This window comes from Aquarana catesbeiana, linkage group LG10, assembly GCF_042186555.1.
Source record: "Aquarana catesbeiana isolate 2022-GZ linkage group LG10, ASM4218655v1, whole genome shotgun sequence".
Taxonomy (NCBI): Eukaryota; Metazoa; Chordata; class Amphibia; order Anura; family Ranidae; genus Aquarana; species Aquarana catesbeiana.
In genome coordinates, this window is record NC_133333.1 from 183,757,462 (window position 1) to 183,783,578 (window position 26,117).

The window sequence follows — 26,117 nt, forward strand, 5'->3', positions numbered from 1 at the left end:
GGGGGGGTAAACGCTACTATTTAATTTGCTCTTTATCATATCACAGAACAATTTATAGTCAGTCCACCAACATCCAATCATAGCCTTAAATGAGCGTACACACCCTGACAGAGGCATGCACTCAGAAGAGATCATTCCTAAACATCGTTCTGCATTGTATGTGCCTAATGATAAAAAGAAGCAGTTGGTACTTTCAAGTTTTTAAGTTTATCATTTAAAAGAAAATAATTTCTTTTCAATCAGCAGTACAGCAGAACTATACTCATCTCCCCTCCACCTAAAAACTCCTGTCCGTAGCTCCTCAGGACCGGCGCGTCGTTTTTAGGCAAGGCCGCGGCTTCGGCCTAGTCCGCAGCATCCAGCCTCGCAGACTACGCGGAAGCCGCAGCCTCGCCTAAAAACTCCTGCCCACAGTTCCTCACAGTTCGGTGACAGCGCCGGTCCTGGTGAAAAAAAAAAAAAAAAAATCTAAAAAATCGATTTGCTGAAAATTTGAATCGATTTGACCTCTCAACTCGATTCAAGATTAAAATTGATTTTTTCCCCAGCCCTAACATATATATTTACCAATGTCTTCTTTCAAGTACCTGGAACACTGTTAACCCCTGCCCATGGCCCAAAATTGATATGCCCACCTTCTGGGAGGTCCTGCTTGGCTTATGTCCACTTTCTAGTTGGTCCCAGTCCTGTCCCCAAATTATGTGGGATCTGCCCTCTGGTGGCCGTGATTCCTTCAGCTAATACCCTTTTTTTAGTTACAGTAACTTAAATAGGGGTGATGCTGTGATCTCTGGACACAACCCGGGACACAGCATAATCGGGACTGTCTCGGCAAATTCGGGACAGTTAGCATCTATACCTAGATATGTTTTCGTCTGTGTTTATAGCTGTTTCCCTCCTCAGCTTTAAATATAATGCACATAATATCAAGAAGGAGATCTATTAAACAACTGCGAAGTGCACAAACACACTAAAGCAGCCCAGTTTGAAATGATTGGTGATTGGTTGCCATAGGTTTGTTTACTTTCCCTATACATTGCAATGCCACCTACATAGGTATAATAACAGAAAAGTATAGATAAGCTCTCAGACATCTTAATATAGTAATTGGATAAAGTATGAGACAACAGACAAGTAATAATAAGCAGAATATCTATCTCCCCACTCTCCTTACATTGTGGAAAACATATCAGTCAAGCAGATAAGGCATTCAGAAGAGAGGTATTTGGAAGGAGAAGGAGTTCAGGTTGGGGGTAGGACACACAGCTGATATGGATGTCTGCTGTAGTAATAAAGGGGAAAGGCCAGTTCCTGGATCTTTCATCATATCTAAGCCTGGAAGTACAATGTATTGCATGTCTAGATTAACATCTGAAATCTGTCTTTCCTGAGGGCAGTATGATAAAAACTCCTCTGAGTCAGCAGGAGAGTAATGGAAGATTTGAACATTTTTTTTTAAACAGGGGAGGCAGGATAAATCTACCATGATAAAATAAAACAGCACATTGTTTAACCACTTCAGCCCCAGAAGAATTGGCTGCTCAATTTTTTGCGATTCGGCACTGTGTCGCTTTAGCTGACAATTACGCGGTCGTGCGTCGTTGAAGCCAAAGAAAATTGACGTCCTTTTTTTCTCACAAATAAAGCTTTCTTTTGGTGGTATTTGATCACCTCTTCGGTTTTTATTTTTTGCGCTATAAATAAAAAAAGAGTGACAATTTTGAAAAAAAACACAATATTTTGTACTTTTTGCTGTAATAAATAGCCCCATTTTTTTTAAAAAAAAAAAAAAGCTAATTTTCAGTTTAGGCTTATATGTATTCTTCTACATATTTTTGGTAATAAAAAATCGCAAAAAGCGTATATTGATTGGTTTGCGCAAAAGTTATAGCGTCTACAAAATAGGGGATAGATTTATGGCATTTTTATTATTAGTTTTTATTAACTATTAATGGCGGCGATCTGTGATTTTTATCGAGACCGTGAAATTATGGCCGACACATCGGACACTCTTGACACATTTTTGGGTCGATTGACAATTATACAGTGATCGTTGCTATAAAAACGCACTGATTACTGTATAAATGTCACTGGCAGGGAAGGTGTTAACACTAGGGGGCTATCAAGGGGTTAATTGTGTTCCCTAGGTGTGTGTTCTAACTGTGGGGGATGGGAGTGACTATAGGAGCTGAGAGATCGTAGTTCCCAGCTCGTAGGATCTCACAATCTCTCTGTCCTCTCCTCACAGAACTGGGTTGTGTGTGTTTTCTGCCTTTCATGCCTTAGACTACTGGTCACGAGCATCGGCACTCCCGCTGTGCAGCTGGCACCCGCGTGTGCCTACCATCCCGCTTAAAGGGACCAACATATAGCTACGACGGTTCGCGGGATCGTGCCGACCTGCCACAGTATAATGACAGCGGCTGGTCGGCAAGCGGTTAAAGGGAAACCTTTACTGGGAGAAAGCTGTAATCTGCCATTGCTGGTCTCCTTGTGAAAATGCTGTCTGCCTGGCTGACTTTGGTTTTAGTGTTCTCTTAAGCCTGGTACACACTAGTAGTTTTTTTCATTCAACCCGGCAGGACTGAATGAAAAAAAACTGACAGACAACAGTACAGCCACTGTACTAACCATGCGATGTTAGTACATCGATCTCCCCTGCTGTGTTATTGTGCTCTGACAGGGGGATAGGCAACCTGCCAGAAAACTCCAGCAGATCTTTTTTTGCCCATGCCCCATCAACAGGATCAGTAGTAGTAGTTTTTCATAAACAGGATCACATTCTTATTTACTTCCAGGTCAGTTCATAGGAAGGGACAAGGACACTTCATTTCTGGCAAGATCAGCATGTAATTTCTGTATTTGCTGAAAATTATCTTAGCGTGAAAAAAGAAAAGAAAACGAATGCAGCCACCACATCTAAGGACTGGGATGCTGAAATATATTACCTTTATCTTCTTAGGCTTTAAAGCTTAAGTACAGTTATTGTTTTAAGTAAGCACTAGAGAGGGTACTTACATTCATTGAAAAGTGTCCCTTTTGATGGTGGTGTCTCTCTCCCTTTATGGTCTTGTTCACACGGGCGTGCTATATCATACGCCCATGCGAAAGCCATGTTTGCTCACAAGGGGATGCAAAGGTGTTTAGTACAGGCAGTCCCATTCACGTCAACTGGGATGCAGTGGCTGTATGGACACAGCTATGTGGGTGAAGGTGCACGGCTCTGAATACACATTATCTGCATTCAGAGCCATGCATATTTAAACTGCTGTCAAATTGGGAGTGTGCGTGCAGCTGCTGCTTCCCAACTGAAATGAATAGGACTGCATGCGCAGGGATGCATGGAACACCTATGCAGGCAAACACAGCCCTTGCATGGCCGTAGGCTATAGTATGCCCCCGTAAACAAGGCCTAAATCTTCTGTTCTCTCCCACACTGCATGCCCCCCACATGGAGGTTATGGTGCCGAGGGGGTTAATATAAGCACTGGACTTGTCATAGGCACTTTCAGGAATGCCAACCCATGAGTTCCCCCATCGGAAGCGGCTTCCTGTGGGGGAACTGGACAGGGAGGAGGAGACAGGAGCGCCAGCGGGGGTCCCGAGAAGAGGAGGTTCGGGGGCCACTCTGTGCAATTTCATTGCACAGAGCAGGTAAGTATAGAGATGTTGGTTATTTTTTTCACAAAATGTTTTTTCCTTTACAATTGCTTTAAGCTTTAAGTGTCAATTTTGCATTGGGCAAAATCAATAAGTGTATTGCTACCCAGGGGCTTACTGAAAACCAACATGGAGTTTCAGTTTGACGGTTCTTAAGGATATAACTGAGAACGCCTGCTGCTTCTCCTCTGTGTTTTACATGAACAGATTCGTGTTATGTCGCCTCCTCCTCCTCCTCGCAGGCTTATTTTTTTATCACCTCCCAGCTCACACTCCAGCATGTTGTTCACAGAGCTGCTAAATTAGAGCAGGGAGGCCTTGGCACTTGAGATGCTTCCTACCTCATAGAAGGTGCTGACCCCCCTCCACTCCCGCCCTGCTTCCTCCCTGAGGTTCCTCCTGGAGAATTTAATGACGTTCAGAGATTAAAGTCCCCCTCACAGCACACCCTCCACACATCTTCCTCTCATTGCCTCAGCTGCAGGCCCGGAAATGGCGCTCCAGCTGCTGCTTATTACAGGAGGAATGTCTGTCTGGGGAGAGCGGGAGGCCTGCCAGATATCACTCAGAGTAACTCACTGTATGGGTGGATTAGATTTGTACAGACGCCAACTATGCGTGCAGCGCTTTCCAAAGGAGACTAAACTGAGTGTTACACCGTATTCAGGCTTTTTTAATAAGGGATTGCAAAGAGTGCTGATGAGGTGCTAAGTACAGTAACCCATAGCAACCTGTTAGATTTTACCTTGATTTGCTGTAGAGCAGAGACAACAATGGCAGATGATGGCCAATTATTTAAAGCACTATTAAACCCAAAAACAAAAATGTAATATATTGCAGATTACCAGTGCCGTGCCTCCATTTGTTTTCTTTTGTGACCTTTTTTTCCCTATGTTTTTACCTGGTGATTTGTCTGCTAACACTTCATGTCCTGTGCTTCACTGAATGAGCACACCTTTGGACAGCAGCATTGTCAGTCTGAGGAGAGGGTAGTGTAGATAGTAGATTTAGCTGGACTTCACTAACAAATTGGGACCCTTATGCAAACTGGGCATCACAAAAGGATGCATTTAAAAGGTGTTTGGGTTTTTTTGTGCCTTTTAATGCCCCTCTATGTTAGCCTATGTGTACTCATACAGTACTGTGCAAAAGTGGTGGGACCTGTAGTTTCGCAACAGCTGGAGGGCTGCCAGTTTGAGACCCCTACTGTAGACACAGGCAGGGCCCATACAAACATTTATATACCAGAAAGTTCACTGCTAATTCTCAGGAGCAATTCAAGAAAAAATGTAAATCTTTATGTAGTGGTACCCCTGTAGGGGCTGCTGGATATTGTGGTCCACCTGTCACCCTGCCCAGCCCGGCATTCACTTCCCATTCACCTTAGAGACAATGAACAGTCTCTATGTTTGTTATTGTAATTTCTTTTTTTGAGGGATTTTGAACTTGGATAGTGTAAGGGAAATTTAGGGATGCCCATAATCAATAATGAAATCGATAAGATGATCAGTTGGAACCTCTATTTACACTTCTAGAGCTCCAGTCTCACCCAGTACAACGCTTAATTGTGGACCTATTCTCTCTCTCTCCTGTACAATACTTCGATCCAGGCACCGCTAGCACATGGTAGGCCCAATTCTGACTCTGTCAGGCCTTAGCAACTGCCATTTGCAGGCTGGGACCACGGGCCACCTTTAGGGTAGCAACAAATAGTGGAAGAAAAGTCCTTTAGTGCTAGCTGTCCTATGGTGGACTATTTCTCCCAGTCAGTCCTCTTAAGGCCCTGCCAGCCCTCCTGACTGCAGCTGCCCCACTTCACTGCCAATGACACCACAGTCTCTCCTGCTGGCTCTACATCTATCTCAGACTGCACACTCCCAGTCCGCTCCAGCTCTCCCAACTGTGCTTGTCACTCACCAGCCCTCCTGGCTGCACTCCGGTGGATCCCTCTTGGAGACTTGCCCAGCAACACTAGCTCCCGTTGCCTCTCGGTTCCTGTCTGTGCCTCCTGTCCAAATCCTGCTTTGTTTCTCAGCAAGACTCCAACTTGCACCCGAACCCCTCAGGCCCAAGGTCACCCCCTCCCCAGACTGGGGAGTGCCTCAAAGGCCCCGACAACCTAGTACTTCATCTCCAGCTTCTTCCAACCGACACTCCTCCCCGGCTGGGCTGACTCTAGGTATTTAAGGAGACCTGCCCCCTGTCAACCCAGATTGGGGATCGGTCAGGGCTAGGGATGAGCCGAACATCCCCCGGTTCGGTTCGCACCAGAACTTGCGAATGGACCGATAGTTCGCATGAACTTTCGAACCTTGTTAAAGTTTATGGGACTCGAACGTGAGAAATCAAAAGTGCGAATTTTAAAGGCTAATATGCAAGTTATTGTCCTAAAAAGGGTACATGTATTAATGCAAAAAAAAGTTTTAAAAACGGCAATTTTTTCAGGAGCAGTGATTTTAATGATGCTTAAAGTGAAAAAATAAAAGTGAAATATTCCTTTAAATATCGTGCCTGGGGGGTGTATACAGTATGCCTGTAAAGTGGCACGTGTTTCCCATGTTTAGAACAGTCCCTGCACAAAATGACATTTCTAAAGGAATAAAAGTAATTTAAAACTGCTTGCGGCTTTAATGTAATGTCTGGTCCCAACAATATGGATGAAAATCATTGAGTAAAAAGGCACGGGTACCCCCCCCCCCCCCCAGCCCATTACCAGCCCCTTTGAGTCTTGTATGGATATTAAGGGGAACCCCGCACCCAAAGGCGTGGGGCCCCAAGGCCCTATATACTCTGAACAGCAGTATACAGGCAGTCCAAACAAGACAGGGACTGTAGGTTTGTTCTTAAGTAGAATCTGTTTATAATTTTGAACTGGTACATTTTTAAAGTGTAGCTGCAGCCAAAAAATCTATTTTTAAGCTTTTTGGAAAACATAGGGAAGGGTTATCACCCCTGTAACCTTTGTTTTGCTGTCTGTGCACCTGTTCAGAAGATTTCACCTCACTTTCTGTCCCAATGACAATTGGATTTTGAAAATTTGGGGTTTTTAGTGAAACAAGGAACTCTTACAGGAGAGAATTTCCCTTCCTAGGATTAGATTTCCTCTCACTTCCTGTTGTCTCCTTCTGTTTGAAAGTAGGAGTCATTTGTAAGTTGGATGTTTGAAAGTAGGGGCCTGCCCTATATACCCTGCAGAAATTTGGGCCTTAGGTGTTGGTGTTGCCACAACACTGTAAGCCCTCACAGTTACTCTTGGTGGGCGCAGGAATGGCCCCTGCTGTGAAATATTAGAACAAGAACTGTAATTACATGCCCCTGTTGAACAAGGGCAGAAAAATTGGGCCTTTGGTGGTGGACGGTGTGGTGGTGTTGCTACTACACTGTAAGGCCTCAGAGTTACTCTTGGTGGGCACAGGAATGGGCCCTGTTGTGAAATATTAGATCAATAATTGTAATTACATGCCCCTGTTGAACAGGGGCTGAAAAATTGGGCCTTAGCCACTGGTGCCACAACACTGCAACCCCTCACAGATACTGTAGTTGGAGCGCAGGAATGAGCCCTGCTGCAAATTATTGCAGCAAAAATTGTAATTATATGCCCCTGTTAAACAGGGGCTGAAAAATTGGGCCTTAGCCACTGGTGCCACAACACTGCAACACCTCACAGATACTATAGTTGTAGCGCAGGAATGAGCCCTGCTGCAAAGTATTGCATCAAAAATTGTAATTACATGCCCCTGTTAAACAGGGGCTGAAAAATTGGGCCTTAGCCACTGGTGGCGGTGCCCAGAACCAAAAATGTTCTTACAAGCTATCAACATGAAAATTGAGGAGGAAGAGGCTAGTCACTCAGCATCAGCATAGGCAGTCTTTACGGGATCTCACATTAAAAAAAAAAAAAAAATATTCGGTTACATCAGCATCAGGTGCTTGGTAGCTGGTGATCCAAGACTGATTCATTTTTATGAAGGTCAGCCGATCAAACGATTCGGTGGACAGGCGCACCGTGTAATCAGTTACAAAGCCTCCAGCAGCACTGAATGTGCGTTCCGAAAGAACGCTGGATGCAGGATAGGCCAGTAGCTCAACTGCATACTGTGCAAGCTCTGGCCAGTGATCCATCCTCAAGACACAGTAACCCAGAGGATTTTCGGTGGGAAAGGTGTCCAAGTCTGATCTTGCCCCTAGGTATTCCTGCACCATGTAAATCAGACGCTGGCGATGGTTGCTGGAACCGATTATACCTTGGGGCTGCGGACTAAAAAATTGTCTGATCGGTCAGACGGCCACCTTCTGCACCGCTCCTTCTGTGACTGACCGAAGCCTCAGCAACACGTTGTCCAGGATCAGGAATTTGTTGACCTCCCAGGCTCTGGAAACACATTGCACAAACCTTTCTGCAAGGCCTCCCGAAGATGTTTCATCCTCTGCTCCCTCTGCGACGGCAAGATAAGGTCCGCAACCTTACCCTTGTAACGTGGATCAAGGAGGGTTGCCAGCCAGTAATGACTCCTCTCCTTGATACCACGAATACGAGGATCCTTCCGCAGGCTTTGCATGATCAGAGAGGCCACACAGCGAAGGTTTGCTGAGGCATTCGGTCCGGAGTCCTCTGGGTCACTAAGGACAACATGATCTGCAGCCACCTCCTCCCAGCCACATACAAGTCTATGGGTTTCTTGGGACTGTAATCCCTTGAAGACTGCTGCTGATGCTGAGTGCTAGGCTCCACTTCCATGCTAACACAATCCTCCTCCTCCTCATCCTGTGTGATTGGTGGGCCAGCAGGAACACTGTCTGGATAAAGGGGGCCTTGAGAGGTAAGGAAGTCCTCCTCTTCCTCCCTCTGTTTTGCCTCAAGTGCCCTGTTCATTATTCCACGCAGTGTGTGCTCCAACAGGTGGACAAGAGGGACAGCGTCACTGATGCATGCACTGTCACTGCTCACCATCCTCGTGGCCTCCTCAAATGGTGACAAGACAGTGCATGCATCCCTGATCATGACCCACTGGTGTGGGGAAAAAAAAACAAGCTCCCCTGACCCTGTCCTGGTGGCATAGTGGCACAGGTACTCATTGATGGCCCTCTGCCACGTGTGCAGCTGCTGCAGCATGGTCAAAGTTGACTTTCACCTGGTGGGCATGTCACAGATTAGGCGGGTCTTGGGCAGGTTAAATTCCTTTTTTAGGTCAGCCAGCCGAGCACTGGCATATAACCGGTGGAAATGCACACAGACTTTTCTGGCCTGCCTCAGGAGATCCTGTAAGCCTGGGTACCTGCCGAAGAACTGCTGCACCACCAAGTTAAGGACGTGAAGGTCAGGTGTCCCTGTCGGAGGGCGGAGAGGAGGTTGGTGCCATTGTGGCAAACCACTATTCCTGGCTTAAGCTGGCGTGGCGTCAACCACCTCTGAGCCTGCCTCTGCAGAGCTGACAGAATCTCTGCCCCAGTATGGCTCCTGTCCCCCAAGCACACCAGCTCAAGCACCGCATGGCATCTTTTTGCCTGCCTACTTGCATAGCCCCTTAAACGCCTACGGAGCACCGCTGGTTCTGAAGACAAATCAGCATAGGAAGAGGCCATAGAGGAAGAAGAAGAGGAGGTGGTGGAGGAGAGAGGGGTGTCAGAATTACCACTAGTAGCATTTTGGAGGCGTGGTGGCGAAACAACATCCAACACTACTGCACCCTGTCCTGCATCCTTCCCAGCTGCCAGCAGAGTCACCCAGTGTGGCCGTGAAAGATAGGTAACGTTCCTGTCCATGCCTGCTGGACCATGAGTCAGCGGTTATATGCACCTTACCGCCCTGTCCAGCGAGGCCAAGACATTGCCTTCCACATGCTGGTAGAGAGCCGGAATCGCCTTCCGTGACAAAAAGTGGCGTTTGGGAACCTGCCACTGAGGAACCGCACATTCCACAAACTCACGGAAGGGGGCAGAGTCTACCAACTGAAAAGGCAGCAGTTGAAGTGCTAGCAATTTAGCCAAGCTAGCATTCATGGGCATGTGGATGGCTGGGAGCGAACTTCTTTTGGTGGTGCAGCAGCTGGGGCAGGGAAACTTGCCTGGTAAAATCGGACGTTGGTGTACCGATAGCAAGTACTTGGCAGTGGCACACCTAATTCACACCTTCATTCCTCTCAGTGCAGGTTTCTGAGAAGACTGAAGGTATAGTGGGGTTGGAGATCCCAGCTGATGAGGAGTAAGGAGAGGTCCGCTTTGTTCTTTGGTGTGGGTCTTTTATGTATGCTTGCCAATGGACTGCATGGCAGGTCGACATATGTCTGGTCAAGCATGTGGTGCCCAAGCGGCTGCTGTTTTGGCCACGTGAGATACGCTTCAAACATATGTTGCAAATAGCAACAGTGCGATCTGCTGCACATGTCTCAAAAAAGGCCCACACCAAAGAACTTTTGGAATAACACACAGAGACAGCAGCGCCCTGCACATGCGGAGCTCTGCGGTGTGATGCAGTTGGTTGGCTGCCCTTAAGCTGGCCCCTGGAGGGCATCCTGCCTCGTTGGAGATGTGCCTCCTCCTCCTCTCTCCCATCAGGCACCCATGTAGAGTCAGTGACCTCATCATCCCCTCCCTCCTCGTCACTGGAGCAAACCTGGCAGTATGCTGCAGCTGGGGGAACATGACTGCCAGTTTGCTGTCCTTCTTGGGCACCCCCCCTTTCTAGGCTCAGTAACTGCCTCCCTCAAGCCGGGTACCATCATCGGAGCCCTCAAAACGCTGCGCATCCTCCTGCAGCATGTACCCAACACTGTGGTCAAACTGTTCGGGGGACTCTACAGGACATGAGGCTAGGGAAGGAGTGACTGATGCCATTGAGCCAAGGGAAGAGGCAGCTTTGGCAGCTGCTTTGGCAGACAAAGTTCCCTGAGCCTGGGTGAGAGAGGATGAGGAGGATGAGGACGGCTTGGTCATCCACTCTACCAACTCTTCTGCATGTTGCAGCTCAACACGGCCAGCTGCCGAAAAAAAGGACAAGTGTGCCCCATGGCCACAACCAGCAATGTTGCCTCTAGACACAGAGCCTGCTTGCCCTCTTTTATTGGCTTGTGTGTGTCTGCCTCTCCTTGTTGGCCTTCCAGACATACTGTCTTTGATGTATTGGAATAGGTACACAATGAATTGTCTGCAGTCAGCTTTAGCTGCACACTGTGCCCAGTATACAGTACACTGACTTAATAAACTGCAGCTTAGCTCAATCAACTGCCTGTATTATTAGGAATAGAACATGAATAGTCTGCAGTCAGCTTTACCTGCACACTGAGCCCAGTATACAGTACACTGACTTAATAAACTGCAGCAAGAATAATAGGAACACTCTGAAGTGAGATCTAGCTAAACTGAATAGAGTGTATATATATGTATATATATACACACACACACACACAACTCCTGGGATGCATATATATACTAAATAAACTGACTGCAGCTACCTGAATCACCTGCCTGCTCTATCTAACTGAAATGAAATGACACTCTGACTCTCTCTCTATCTCTCTCACACGCTGCAACACACTACACAAGGCCGACACGCAGGCGGACTTATATAGTGTGGGGCGTGTACCTACTCCCCTGAGCCATGATTGGCCAAAGGCACCCTTACTTTGGCCAATTATGGCTCTCTGTGCTGACTGCGCTGTGATTGGCCAAAGCATGCGGGTCATAGTGCATGCTTGGCCAATCATCAGCCAGCAATGCACTGCGTTGCCACAGTGAATTATGGGCCGTGAAGTGCCACTCAAATTTGGCGCAAACGGCCCATGATGTTCGGAATTCGGCGAATGGCCGAACAAACAATGTTCGAGTCGAACATGAGTTGGACTCGAACACGAAGCTCATCCCTAGTCAGGGCTCCTTAGAACACTCCAGGCAGCTCCACCACTCTTCCCTTCCTCCCTTCTAGAATCCTCTAGAAGTCTCTAGGCCTGATTAAATTGACCTGTACTGACAAAATTCTTACTACTAGCACCTACCTAAAGTAGAAGGTGCTATATTTAAGGTACTGATTAGGCTTATTTAACAATTCTAGATGTTTCCTACAACATAGTAAATCTACTTTTTGGTTCTACATTGTGAGTTCACATTTTTCAAAGATAAATCTTTCCACACCTCCTACGCTGGCCTCAGCCCATTATGTAGGGGGGAACAAAGGGTAACATTAACCTATGCACTGCAGTTAACACATCCACTGACTAATGGAGGCTTTACATCTGATGTCTTTCCTGCATACCTATAAACATTAATACCTCCATTGCCTGGTCAGTACAGCTATAAAATGTTCTTTTATTATACACTACACTTTCAAGAACACAGTGACATTAATGGAGATTTATTCAAATCACTAGAACCAAAGCATGCTGTAGGAGGCAGACATTTAAAACTTCAATGATTAAAATTGGTGGTGCCAGGAGTGGAGGTGGAAAAGTGGCATTTTGATAGAAAAGGACCGAAGTTTATCAGTATGACTCCATTAGTACATTTTAATGGCCTTACATTATAGAGAAGACAGAGTCAGTGCGGTGTACAGGAGGTCTGGGAGATAGTGGTGGAATTATTATAGCTACAATTTACACCTGAGGATTCAGGTCAAGTTGGAGTCAGTAGCCATGTGGCTATACCTTAAAAAAAAAAAAAACACTTTTTGTATATAAAAATCACACATAGAGCATCTTCATTCACAGTCAACAGGTTTGTTTTAAAGGTACATCCACCAAACACAAGTATTTCAGTTCTGAGTATTACTGCTGAGATTAATCGCCTACTTTGTGTCCTGTTTCAGGTCAGCTGGAGGTACCACCGAGTGCTGCGGGCGACATACTGCCGGAAATATTGTTTTTTCTTCACAGGAAGATTCCTCTTGATCAGATGGGATTTCGGGGGGCTATGGCAGCAAGAGATATGAGTAATTACATTCTGCTTCTGCAGGGAAAGTTCTTTCTGATTTTTTTTTACCCTAACAAGGTTGTTTTAAAGCATTAAAGTGTTACTAAACCCACAACAGAAAAATCAGTCTGTATATGCAGTAAAACATGCTTGTTATACACATTGTGGAATCTAAGGGGTTAATCCTCAGCATTGTGTAAAAAGGTGTTTTATCCTGTCTTTTCTGATCCTCCCTTGTTTCCACTGTCCCCAATCTATCTCCTGATAGTACAGGACATGCTGCACATGCTCAGTTTGGTGTGTATTGCTAGAGAGTTTTTTTTTTCTTGGGGGGGATGCATGTGATAGGCACAGGGCCAATCAGCACTGTCCAGACAGAGGGTCAGGGGTCTTTCAGCCTCATAGAACAGTCAAAATAGAATGAAAACTCCTCCTACAAGCTTTAACCAGACACTCACAGAAGTCATAGGATTGCTATATACTGCTGATGAGAAAAAGTATTTAGCAGTTTGTATTTACTAAAATAATTGCATTTCCATGTTCTGTGTATTGTGAGAGACCAGATATAGTAAATACAGGGTCCTGGGTTTAGTAACACTCCTAAAAGCCATATGGACTCGTAAATTCATAGCCCTCATATGAAAAAACTAGAAAGTGATACAGCGCAAATGGCAAAATAAATTAGCATAAACAAGCTGCGGCAAGTATAATGTATAGACATACATTGAAAACAACTTAATAAACAGCATGCCACGCAAATTAATAAATGCAAGTAAATAAATAAAAATTCAAACTAGTGACAAATGAATAAATAAAAGTCCACGCAAATAGTGTAAAAGTGCAAAACCCATATGATGAATGCAAACAATATTGTATGAAATCTCTGTATATCCCAGCCCCACTTGTTGAAGAAACACACCATGGGGGGTGATTTACTAAGAAGAAGGCACTGTACCAGTTCATACATTAATTGGTGCGCCAGAAAAGTCAATAATTGAACGTGCGAACCGATGCACATTGAAGCGCAAATAAAGATAATAAATACCCGCATATGTAAACTGCAACTGGCGCTAGGGTAACTGCGGTTTTCTTATTGATAATAGCGCACGCCCAAAGCAGTTGATTACTTTAATCTGATTGAATGTGTCTTGTTAGGCAATTAGTAGGTGTACTCAGTTAATTAACCCTTTTGATGCTAATCTCATTGCTATCACTTCTAATATATCTTTGAAATGTGTTTTTTTCTTTTTTTACCCAAATCTTTCAATACATTACAAAGAACAGAGAAGTGTTTCTAAACCCAATAAATTCATATTTTCAGATCTTGATCTTTAAAGGTGACCATACACTGCAATCAGTTAGAACTTAAATAAATTAGATTTAGTGTAAGAGCCTGTTTGATTTCCTATATTTTGAATGAATTGTTCAAGTGCATCTTCCTATTACCTATTCTGCCTAAATATCGAGTTGTACAGAGATTGGCCAATCAGATTGCATAGTGCATGACCATCTTAAGTGCCAAATTTGGAATGTAGATGTGCCATAACCCACTTGTATTTTCCTAACAATATTTCTTGGGAATTATACAAGGCACATGAGAACCAACCTTTTTTCAAGACATGCTAGAGTGATCAGGAAACTTCAAACTTTGGCACTCAAGCTGTTGCAGAACTACACATCCCATGAGGCATTGTTTAACTCTGACATTCACAGACATGACTAGGCATGATGGGAATTGTAGTTCCTGAACAACTGGAGGGCCGTAGTTTGAAGACCCCTGTGCTAGACCATTATTAAGCCTCCAGAATTGGGAGTGTGGCATCTACCCAACTTCTCTCTGCTGGTGGACACAAGAACCTACATCTATAGATATATATATATATATATATATATATAGATAGATAGATAGATCTATATAGATATAGATAGATATATATATATATATATATATATATATATATATATATATATATATATATATATATATATATATATATATATATATATATATATATATATATATATATATATATAGATAGATAGATAGATATATCTATATAGATATAGATATATATCTATATCTATCTATCTATCTATCTATCTATATACACACCGTATTTATCGGCGTATAACACGCACATTCATTTTCAGAGGGAAGTTTCAGGAAAAAAACTTACATTTTAAATAAGGAACTTTGAAGCAAAATAAGGGTCAGTGCCCATCTGCAGCCTCACCATTGCCTTCAATGCAGCCTGATCAATGCCCATCTGCAGTCTCACAAGTGCCATCAATGCAGCCTCATCAGTCCACATCAATGCAGCCTCACCAGTCCACATCAATGCAGCAGCCTCACCATTGCCTTCAATGCAGCCTGATCAATGCCCATCTGCAGCCTCACAAGTGCCATCAATGCAGCCTCACCAGTCCACATCAATGCAGCAGCCTCACCATTGCCATCAGTGCAGCCTGATCGATGCCCATCTGCAGCCTAGAGGGGACAGGGAGAGGGGTGGGATGAGCGCTGACAGATTACATACAGTGAGAATCTCCTATGATAGACAGAACAGTGGTCCAATGGAGGCCCAGGAGACGGGACTTCCTATTATAGAGGCCACCAAGTAAACAGGAGTTTCTCACTGTATGTAATCTGACGCCGCTCGTCCTGCCCCCTTCCCTGTCCCCTCTGAGGCAGCTAAAATTGAAGTATTGGCGTATAACACGCACAAGCTATTTGCACACAATTTTCATGGTGAAAAAGTGAGTGTTATACGCCAATAAATACAGTATATATATATATATATATATATACACACACACACACACACACACACATACTGAAGCAGGAAGCAATATACACTGACCCGGAAGTGAATCTGTACACAGGAAGTAGGTGTGTGTTTTGAGGCCAAATCAATTAGACATACATACATGACCCACACAAACACCACCCCATGTAAAAATAAATCAAAAATTATTTTAATTTGCAAATAAGGATCATCTCTTCCTCAGAGAACAGTGAGCGGGGTATTGTGGTGGGAAGAAATTACCAGTAGTAAAAGCAACTGCCTGGAGGGGCGTGATGTACGGTTGCCACTTTTTGTTGAAGCCAAACCCGAATACTTTAGCGGTGCACAGCAAAAAAAAAAAAAAAAAATTACCATACACTATAGGCATGTAACAGACCTTGGACACCATATGGCACTCCAAAGAGAATAGTAATGCAGTGTGCATAGTGCCCCATCATCCTCCTGTCAGGCCCTGTTCTGAGACACATTCCTGTCTGAATATTGTGTCCGGGTTTCAGGTGGAGTGAAACCCGGACACATAATTCAAAACCCGAACTGTCCGGGTGAATCCCAGACAGGTGACAATCCTAGTGTGATGTCATTCCTGTGTGCTGGCCACAGCTTCCGGGAACCAGATATGCGCCACGGGTACATGCCTCCACGCACACAGCGGTTGTGCATCTAGCTGTAAGAACCCAATTTTTATGTAAATTAATAGTAAAACAGATGCAGATTTCCAGGACTGCACTAACATTTGTTTCTAGTGAAAGGCAACTGGTGTTTTCTATTAAAGAAGGTCTAAATGGGCCATTGACACGCATCACAGTTGAACTTAGGATTGTGTCTTTGCAAAGTTAAACTAAATTAAATCCTTTCTTGGGGATAGAGTGCAGATAGATTAGAAGGCTTGTCAGTTTTTGGGGATATCTGCACCCCTGATAGGGTGAAGATACCTCCCAAATTTTGCCAGTTTCTCCTTCAAATTTATTCACTTCCTGTCATATAGCCAAACAGGAAGTGAGAGTAAAACTCTACCAATGTCTTTCCTTGGGGACACACAGGTCAATCTAAATAGTTTCCCCATTAGGTAAATTGCACTCTAGCATTTTGCTGTGTACACCCCAAATTATTAGGTATCTTGGACTTTGGGGTTTATTTATTAAAGGCAAATCCACTTTGCACTACAAGTGCACTTGCTGGAGATCTGAGGGGGACATGCAAGGAAAAAAAAAAAAAAAACGCATCTTTGCTTCTACATGATTGGATGATAAAATCACTAGTGCCCCCCCTCAGATTTACAGCGAGTACACTTGAATTGCAGAATGAATTTGCCTTCAATAAACCCCAAAATACCTAATAATTTGGGGTGTACACAACACAGCGCTAGAGTGAAACTTGACTAATGGGGAGAGTTAGATTGACCTGTGTGTCCCCAAGAAAAGACATTGTGACAGGAAGTTAAGCCAATTTTCAGAAAAAGGGACACAAAGCCCAACCTAAAAAAAAGACAAGCAGGGGTTCTAACACTCACTTGGTTTCCCTCAAATGCCACAATTAGAATAGGATTGTCTTGAGCTCCGTGCTCTAAATCAGTGGTTCTCAACCCTGTCCTCAAGTACCCCCAACAGGCCATGTTTGCAGGTTTGCCTTTATCTTACACAGGTGTTTTAAATCTGAGTCAATGGCTTGATATTTTGGACAGCTATTTTAGCTACTTGAGAACTGAAGCTGAGAACCACTGGGCTAAAATGGAAAATTGAATACCTACCTCTCTGATTTTCCTTTCCTGGTGCCTATCCATGACAGCATACGCATGCATATGCTACCATGAAGGCCCCAGGAAAGTAGCTTTTAGACAAATCACACCTTTTTTTGTTTTGCCATGCCAATCAGCCTAGTTAAGCTGCAGCTGGGAAATCTGTTGCATGGAAATTGTTTTTTTTTTTGGGGGGGGGGGGGGTAAAATGCATTACTTGGATTGAGCATGCATAGGCAAAACAAATTATTAACAAAACACATAAAACAAAAATTTGCTACAAATTTTATTGGTCAACAAAACAGGACTTGGAAAAGAGCAAGGAAAGCAACAACAAAAAAAAAAACACATGTATGTTAATTTGAGACACTAACAGAATATGGTTTTGAGGTTTGACCATTTTGCAAAGGAAATTTACAGGAGTTAAAAGGACTAGGCCCTTAAACGGACAGTCTCTTAAGGATTTAGTAGTCACAACAGCTTGCGGAAGATTTTGCAAAATAATGCAGCACAGACAATTAAATCAAAGTGAAACCAACAAACAAAGATTGACAACATCAAAAATATTTTAGTGAAAAATACCCCCCCCCCCCAAAAAAAAATAAAAAAATAAAAAACAAAAGTAAAAAATACTTGCTCTAAAACACATCTATTTTGCAAAGACATAACAAACACAATACAAAGAGAACATACATGTGTTACAAACTCTATAAGGACACCCAAATGTACTCTGCAGACAGACACTCTTGCCTCTTTTCAGGGCAAGTTAAAGAATGCTATCTGCAAGCTTTGTATAACATAGGTTTGTGTGCTAATGCGGCAATTGAAAACACATGCACAGTCCATGAAACACACAAAATGCAAGTTCACCCAATGTAGAGAGAGAACTTCAAAGTGGGTACACCTGTTAAAGATGTTCTAAAATTACTAACCCAAAAAACACACTCTCTGAGCATGCTCATTAAAATCCAAGTGCTGTTCACACACAAAAAGCACAAAAAAAACCAAAGTCCCTGAGCATGCCCAGACCAACCCAAATGCAGCTAGCACAAAATAAGCCACCCCCCTGTCCAAAATTAAGCACATCATCCAGCATGCTACCAAATCACAGATGGGACAATCACCCCCCAGTCCAGGGGGCAAACAAAGAGCCTAACATGGGCAAAAGTTATACAACAAATACCATTGCAGTCTATGGGAACTGGCTTGTTAATTTTGCAAGTTCCCACTTGGCTCGCTTATCTTCTATTTATTGGCCTTAAAATGGGTATGGGGGGCTCAGGTCCTACCCTGAGGGACATATATCAATGTCACCAATTTGGACAACCCCAAAAACGAAACCAGGAGAAGTGCCTTTAAAAATGCAAAATTGCTTAAAAGCTAGTAACTTGGGGGGCCTGTAAAGTGGTGCATCTGTAGCATGTATCCAAAATACTGCTTCAAAGATGTACGGCTTTAGAGAAAAGCTGCTGAGAAGATGCAGATTTTAACCCAAAACAAAAAATAGCCTGCCCCCCCCCCCCCAATACATATAAGGCCATTTGGGTCTGTTAAGGCTTAAAATGAGTACCCCCTACGTGAAAAATACCACCTCAAACTAAAAAAATATTGTGCCCCTCCCACACACTAACAAACCCTAGCCAAACACACATAAAGCCAGCCCATGAAAGGTGGGGGGAAACTTGGGGGCAGGAGGGGCTCAGGTACCCCAAAAGTCAACCACCTTGTTTCCATATTCAGGGGGACAAGGGCCTCTTCCACACAACCCTAGGCTGGGTTTGTGCCGGGCTGCAGACAGGGGGCTTTACGGAATGTGGAAAGCCCCCTTAAACTAGTGGGTACAAGGTGCTTTGTGGTTGGTATTGGGCTGAGCCCAACATGCCCCAAAGGCAGCCAGCTATGTTGAGTGCATGTGGCCTTGTATGGTTCAGGAGGGGGTTGGGCGATCGCTCTTCTCGCCCCTTTCCTAGCTGGCCCTGTTGTATGCTCTGTAAAAGGATGTGGTTTGGATTGGTGAAGGCAGTTCACAGCTTTTGGAGAATAGATTGGAGTGTGGAGTTTCCCTATAAAAGCAAAAGTTTGCCCATGGAATTCCAAGGGGTTAGAGGGGGGAGACAAGCACATTGGAAAATTGAGTGTGGAGTTCCCCTTTATAAATTATAAAAAAAAAAAAGTCAAGTTTATAGGTGCGCCCGTTCAACCCATGCAATTGCATGTACGTTGCTTAACATTTACTAAGATTTTGGCCGCACAGTGAACAAATGCATTTCAACGAGCGCAAGAGCCGCTTGAGCATGCGCACTGCTTACATTGATCTCATGCAGTTCTAAACATACTTGCAGGCACAGCAGGCCTTCTCCATCTTCTGTTAATCTTGAATTGAAGATGACACGCGGCATGTCCATAGTGGCGCACAGATTGCATTCCCCCGTGCGCCGAGATCGCTAATAAATTGGGGATTCGCACTCTGTTCCCAGTGCACCGTTTTGTAATTATGAAAATGTGTGTTGCGCCTCGCCGTGCGCCTCTACTGATGGCGCACGGCTTTCGTAAATCAGCCCCCGTGTGTCCTTGCACCCAGGGAAGATGTCAGCTTACCAGAAGATGTGTGACTCTCTGTCATAGAGAAATCAAGGAACGCTTGTATAAGTGAACTCTTTCTGCCATAATCCAGAGTCTTCCCTTTAGTTCTTCATCGCTCATGGTCCCCAGGAATGAAGAGAAAACAGAGCGCCAGGCTCCGCCTCCTTATTGGATGCTTTATTGTAGTTATTACTACTACTACAATTACTACTCCTAAAGCGCCCCTTCCCATTGAAAACAATGGGAGAGCGCTCCAAACCCGCCTGCAAAGCGCCGCTGCAGCGGCGCTTTGCGGGTGGTTTTAACCCTTTTTCGGCCGCTAGCAGAGGGTTAAAACCGCCCCGCTAGCACCGCTAAAACGACGGTAAAGCGGCGCTATATTTAGCGCCGCTGTACCGCCAGCGCCCGCATGCCTCAGTGTGAAAGTAGGCTTATGCCCCGTACACACGGTCGGACTTTGTTCGGACATTCCGACAACAAAATCCTAGGATTTTTTCCGACGGATGTTGGCTCAAACTTGTTTTGCGTACACACGGTCGCACAAAGTTGTCGGAATTTCCGATCGCCAAGAACGCGGTGACGTCTAGCACGTACGACGAGACTAGAAAAGGCCAGTTCAGAACCAAGCGCGGCACCCTTTGGGCTCCTTTTGCTAATCTCGTGTTAGTAAAAGTTTGGTGAGAGACGATTCGCGCTTTTTCAGACTTGTGGTTTTCAGATCGTTTTCTGCCGTTCAGTTTGTGCTTGTGGGTTTGTATCTGCTCTTCAGTGTGTGCAAGCAAGTTCCGCGTGACTTAGTCATTGTATTCTTGTTCGTTCGTTACTGTTTTTCAGGTCGCTCTTCACAGGCCTTGCTGTGCGGGGGCTTGGTGTTGGGGTCCTGACCTTGACACAAGTCCAGTCCATGAACAGGGTGGGGAGGAGTTCATGGACCAAGAATTGGTTGCTTCAGCGTGACCAGTTCTCTCATATGCCTTTGCTCCATGAGATCCGTGAGAATAATCCTGATGATTTCAAGAACTTTCTCAGGATGACGGACCCCGTGTTTCACCGTCTGTTGGCTTCGCTGACCCCTTATATTAGCAGGCAGGATACCTGCATGAGGCAAGCCATCACTCCGGAGCAGAGGTTGGTCGCTACCCTGCGGTATTTGGCGACAGGGAGAAGTCTGCAGGACTTGAAGTTCTCGACAGGCATCTCCCCCCAGGCTCTGGGGATCATCATCCCAGAGACCTGTTCTGCCATCATACAGGTCCTGCAGAAGGAGTATATAAAGGTAAGATTTTTATCCTTTAATATCACATTTTATTGTATTTAATGTTTGCTAATATATTGCATTTTTTTCCTCATTCCCAAATTACCATGATTGGAATATGCTGTGAATGTCCCCTTTGTCCTCATGCATGCTGGATTTTTATGTAATTAATTTTTTAGGTCCTTCATACAGATTGTCCTTCACTAACCTCCCCAGCATGCTCTACGGGCCCTATATTCACCGCATGTAGTCACTTAACAATGTATTTTATCATCTCCATAGTAGTGCTTTACCCCAAACACCCCCTAAAATGTTTAGAAATGTTATTTTAGCTTTAAATTCTGGCAGAGTGGCAGAGGCTTATTTTTTGTGGTGTCCCCAAATCATTTTTAGTAACCCTCCCTCCCCCAACTGCTAAGTCAGCTGATCCCAATTCTCTATCTATCCTCAATCATCTATCTGCTGACTTTGCCAAACCCATACACACTATACCCATCTCTTTTGTGCTCTGATTTATGGATGAATTCCCCAAAGCATGTAGTGCAAGGGCCTGCCTGTATACTTTCCAATGGTACTGTTTGAATTTTTAAGATACTATTATTATCTTGAGTCAGGTAATAGCAGAATGTTCAAATGTGCTCAAATGTGTACAATGTGTATTTATATCTTTGTATTCGGACACTTCTTACCTGTCCAGTGGGCTGCCAATAGTGTAACTGAGGGGCTGTTCCAAGTAATACCCTGTATTTAGGCATTCATCTCTCAATGAAGTGAAGAGGGTTACCTGTCCAAGATTTCCACACCCCCCATAATGTTCGAAATGGCCCATGAGAGGGGGGGGGGAATATGATAGGTGTACCTTATACTTTGGTGTTGTTAAATTCCCCTTAATAAATGCTATCTGGAGGTTGCCCCAGAATGTTTGTGCCTGATCTGCTTGCCATGTTTCTATGCAAAAATATTAATTTATTTTTGTTTTCCTCAACAGTTTCCTTCCACGCCACAGGAATGGCAGACTGTGGCCTCCCACTTTGCCCAGCGGTGGGACTTCCCTAACTGCGGAGGGGCAATTGATGGGAAACATGTCCACATCATCCTACCACCCAACTCGGGGTCGTACTATTTCAACTATAAGGGGTTAAATAGTATTGTGATGTTGGCGGTGGTGTCGGCTAATTACGACTTCTTGTATGTGGACGTGGGGAAGAATGGCCGGATGTCCGATGGTGGAGTCATCACCCAGACGGAGTTCTACAGGCGTCTCCAGAATGGCAGCTTGGACTTGCCAGCTCCAGAGGACAATGTGGAAGGACTCCCATTCGTGTTCGTTGCTGATGAAGCGTTTGCGCTGGGGGACCACCTGATGCGGCCATTCCCGATGAGGACCCTCACCCCGGAACAGAGGGTTTTTAATTACCGGCTGGCCAGAGCCCGAAGAGTGGTGGAGAACACATTTGGAATCCTGGCCAGCCGGTTCCACCTATTTCTGACACCTATCCATATGGCAGAGTATAAACTAAACCATATTATACTGGCGTGCTGTATTCTCCATAACTTTTTAAGGAAACATTCGGCCAACTATGCTGGCTCAGTTGGGCCTGAGGCCGGAGTGATACCTGAAACACTGACGGCGCTTGAAAGCGGCCGTCCTGGCTTGCCCTCCCTGAGTGCCCGTGATGTCCAGTCACGATACCTGGAGTTCTTTGCGGGTAGGGGGGCCATCAATATGCCTTCAAATTTGTGAAGCCTTTTTCCAATAAAAAAAAAAAAAAAGAAATTCTTTGTGGACATTTACTGCTTGTGTTTGTTTTAGCTGACCCTGACAGCAATGTGTGGAGTCCTGAAAATGGTGTGATTGTGTAACCTTATACAAAGCACTGTTGGTTGTTATTTACTAAAGGCGTATACACTTTTTATACTACAAGTGCTCTTGAAACTGCAATGAAAATGCTCTTGTAGTGCAAAGAGGATTTGCCCTTAGGAAATAACCACCATTTTTTACGAAAACAGCAATTACATCACCACAAAATGTTGTCGCGTTGAGACAATAATCCACACATTCTTGATTAACAAACTTTTTAATACCTGCACAATCACATATGCATTTAGAAACGATTTTTAGAACAAACCAACATGTTTGTTGTATAACAATTTTTGGGGTGGCATTATCAAAATAGAAATGTCCATTTACGATAAAACAGGCCTGTGTAAAACCAACAAGAAAGACAAAAAACTTGAACTTACAAAGTTCACATATGGTAAAACCTGAAGGCAATATCAGACATGAGTATTTAGGAACTGTGTTTGATATTGCGTTCAGATGGGGTCAAATCACCCCTTGAAAAGCCAAATTTGGAAGATGCACACCAATTTACGATTGTCAACATGTGCGACCTGCCATCAAGGGACGTGTTTTGGGGGAGCAAGCCCTTCCTCACCGCTACTTTATTATTGAGGAAGGGGTTGCACCCCCAAAACACGTCCATTGATCTCCCGTGATGGCAGATAGCACATGTTGGCACACTGTGTGCATCCTCCAAATTTGGCTTTTCGAAACATTTGAAAAATATTTTAAACATTGTACCAAACCAAAGTGATTTTGTGGGGTATTAAATTCGCCCCAAAACATCAATGATGTTATTATTTTTTTTAATCACATCATTGATTTTTGACTTGAGGTTCTCCAATTCTAAATTACACCCCATGATCTCCCCGATCAGCATCTGGGCACTTTCTGGTGTGAACGGATCTCGATCCCTAACAACACGATCACCTAAAAAGAGAGAAAACAAACAAAAACAGGTATCAAAAATCTGCCAGCATCCATCTCTTACCTGAGTCTGTGGTCGCAGACACTCACCTGTTGTGGTGCCTATTTCAACCACATCTTCTTCCTCCTCCTGCTCCACTTGGGTTGGGGGTATTTCACCTTCCACAGGTGGGGGGTCTCTGGTCTCCTCGGATGAGGGGTGTCCTCCGAGTCTTTTCTCCCCTATGTAAAACAAAAAGGGTATAATTAGCACACAGTGATTTGATGGCAGAACTATAAATAGGAAACATTGCTTGGAAGTGGGGTACAATTGTCAATTTTAGCAGAGTTCAAAGATGTCACTTTTTTATTGTCCTTTGTCAACCTGCAATACTTTTCCTGTTTAGTACAAGCTTCACAGATGGAGACCCCCCTATAGTATACACTGGAGCACCTGTGTGGGCCCCCTAATAAAAATGGTGTTCTTGTGTCCCACACTAGTGCTCCAGCGTCCAGATGTGAAAACAGCTGCTGAGTGTCCTCTCCTTACACAGAATCTAGTTTGCATTTCATTCTAGTAACAAACCCATCTACACAACCAAATGTTTTGCATTCAAGTAGGCCCTAAAAAATGTAGGAAAATGCATATGGCCTAAACAATGGTGTTTTAGAGGGCGAAAAAAAAAAATGTTTGATACGAACGAATAATGGGCCCATGAACATTAAAATTGACATTTGAAACTGTACAATTAAGAAAAGCGTATGGAGCAGCACGAACGTAATAAAGACAAAAAGAATAGGAACACAGCACAACTACTTACTTTTTTGCAGCACTCTCCGGATCTTTCGGTACTGCTCAGGCTCTCTTAATTTTAGGTCCGACCACCGCTTCCTGAGCTGATCTTTCGATCGTCGTACCCTGAAATTCCTGTGCAGACTTTTGATCACTTTCGCCATGATCTTGGCCTTTCTGATATTGGGGTTGGGGTAAGGCCCATACTTCCCGTTATAGTCGGCCTTCTTCATGATGTCCACCATCTCCAACATCTCCCCAAAGGACATATTTGTGGCCTTAAATCGTCTCCTTCTGGATCGGGACATGTCCGGATCCAGGCTTTCCTCCTCCTCCTCCTCGTTGCTATAAATAGCACGCACCTGCTCTGACTCCGCCATGTGCTCTTCACCCACTGCGGCGAACGAAAAGGGGCGGGGAATAGACTAGAAAGAAGGTCAGGGGCGGGCGGAGTTACACGCATGCGCAGTGTGTATAAAGCGTAACACGCGTGCGTAGTACGTACAATCTGTGAGCGGACGAAGGAGCATTGGACGCGCCGATCGTAAGAACGAAGGTAAGAGACAAACTTGTGCCTATACTGCTTCTATATTGAGGCCTAGATTTTAACAAGATTAGGAGATTTTTTTCTGACATTAGGCTTTGTCTTGTGTTGTGTCTTGCAGTGAACATGGATATCTTATTAAAAGATAATGACTTCATGTCACTATTCATCGATTATGTTAAGGGAGCTGCCATGTCTGTGGGAGATCAACAACCCACATTACAAGAACCAAACAAAGAGGAAGGCAGCGCTGGATAAATTGTTGGAAATTGTGAAGCAGGTGATCCCCACGGCAGACATCACATTTTTGAAGATCTTAATTGGTGGCCTGAGGAGCACTTATGTAAGGGAGCGCCAGAAAGTCCAGGATTCGCAGAGATCCGGAGCAGCAGATGACATCTATGTCCCCAGGATGTGGTACTATGACAGGCTGCATTTTCTGGCAGGTCAGACTGAACCCAGGTCATCCCTCTCCAGTCTTCCTTCCACGCTTCCTTCCCCTCCAGCTGAGGCTTCTGACGCCCAACCTGGGCCTTCCAGGCAACAACATGTGGAGGAGCCAAGCTTGAGCCAGGTATAGCATTCGTCTAAATATTGCTGGTTGTCCAATCAATGATGTTAACTAGATGTTAGTTTGGAGTACTAATTTAGGATTGTGATTGATGATGCAAAAACTAAAACCATGTCCCTTTTTCATACACAGGGAAGTCTCAGCCAGGAGGTGGCTGGGCCGAGCCGCCTGCCTGATATGCCGGTCCCTCCCCAACACCTGGAAAGAGAAAGTGGCAGGAGGAGGAGTGCCCTAGAGGAGGCTGCCATAGGTCTCTTTTGGAGGGCTACAGAGGCCCTGGGAGCACCACACACAGTGGAGGAGGACATTGCTGCCCTCATTGCCTCTAAAATGCAGAGGATGGAGGAGGGACAACAACTCATGTGTGAGTCGCTCATATTGGAGGCTCTTAATAAAGGTATGAGGGACCAAATTACATCTCAGACACACCTTTGCGAATTCACAGATGGTCCTCCTCCTCCTCCTGCAGGTCCTCCTCCTCCTTCTCCTCCTCCTCCTCCTCCTCCTCCAGGTCCTCCC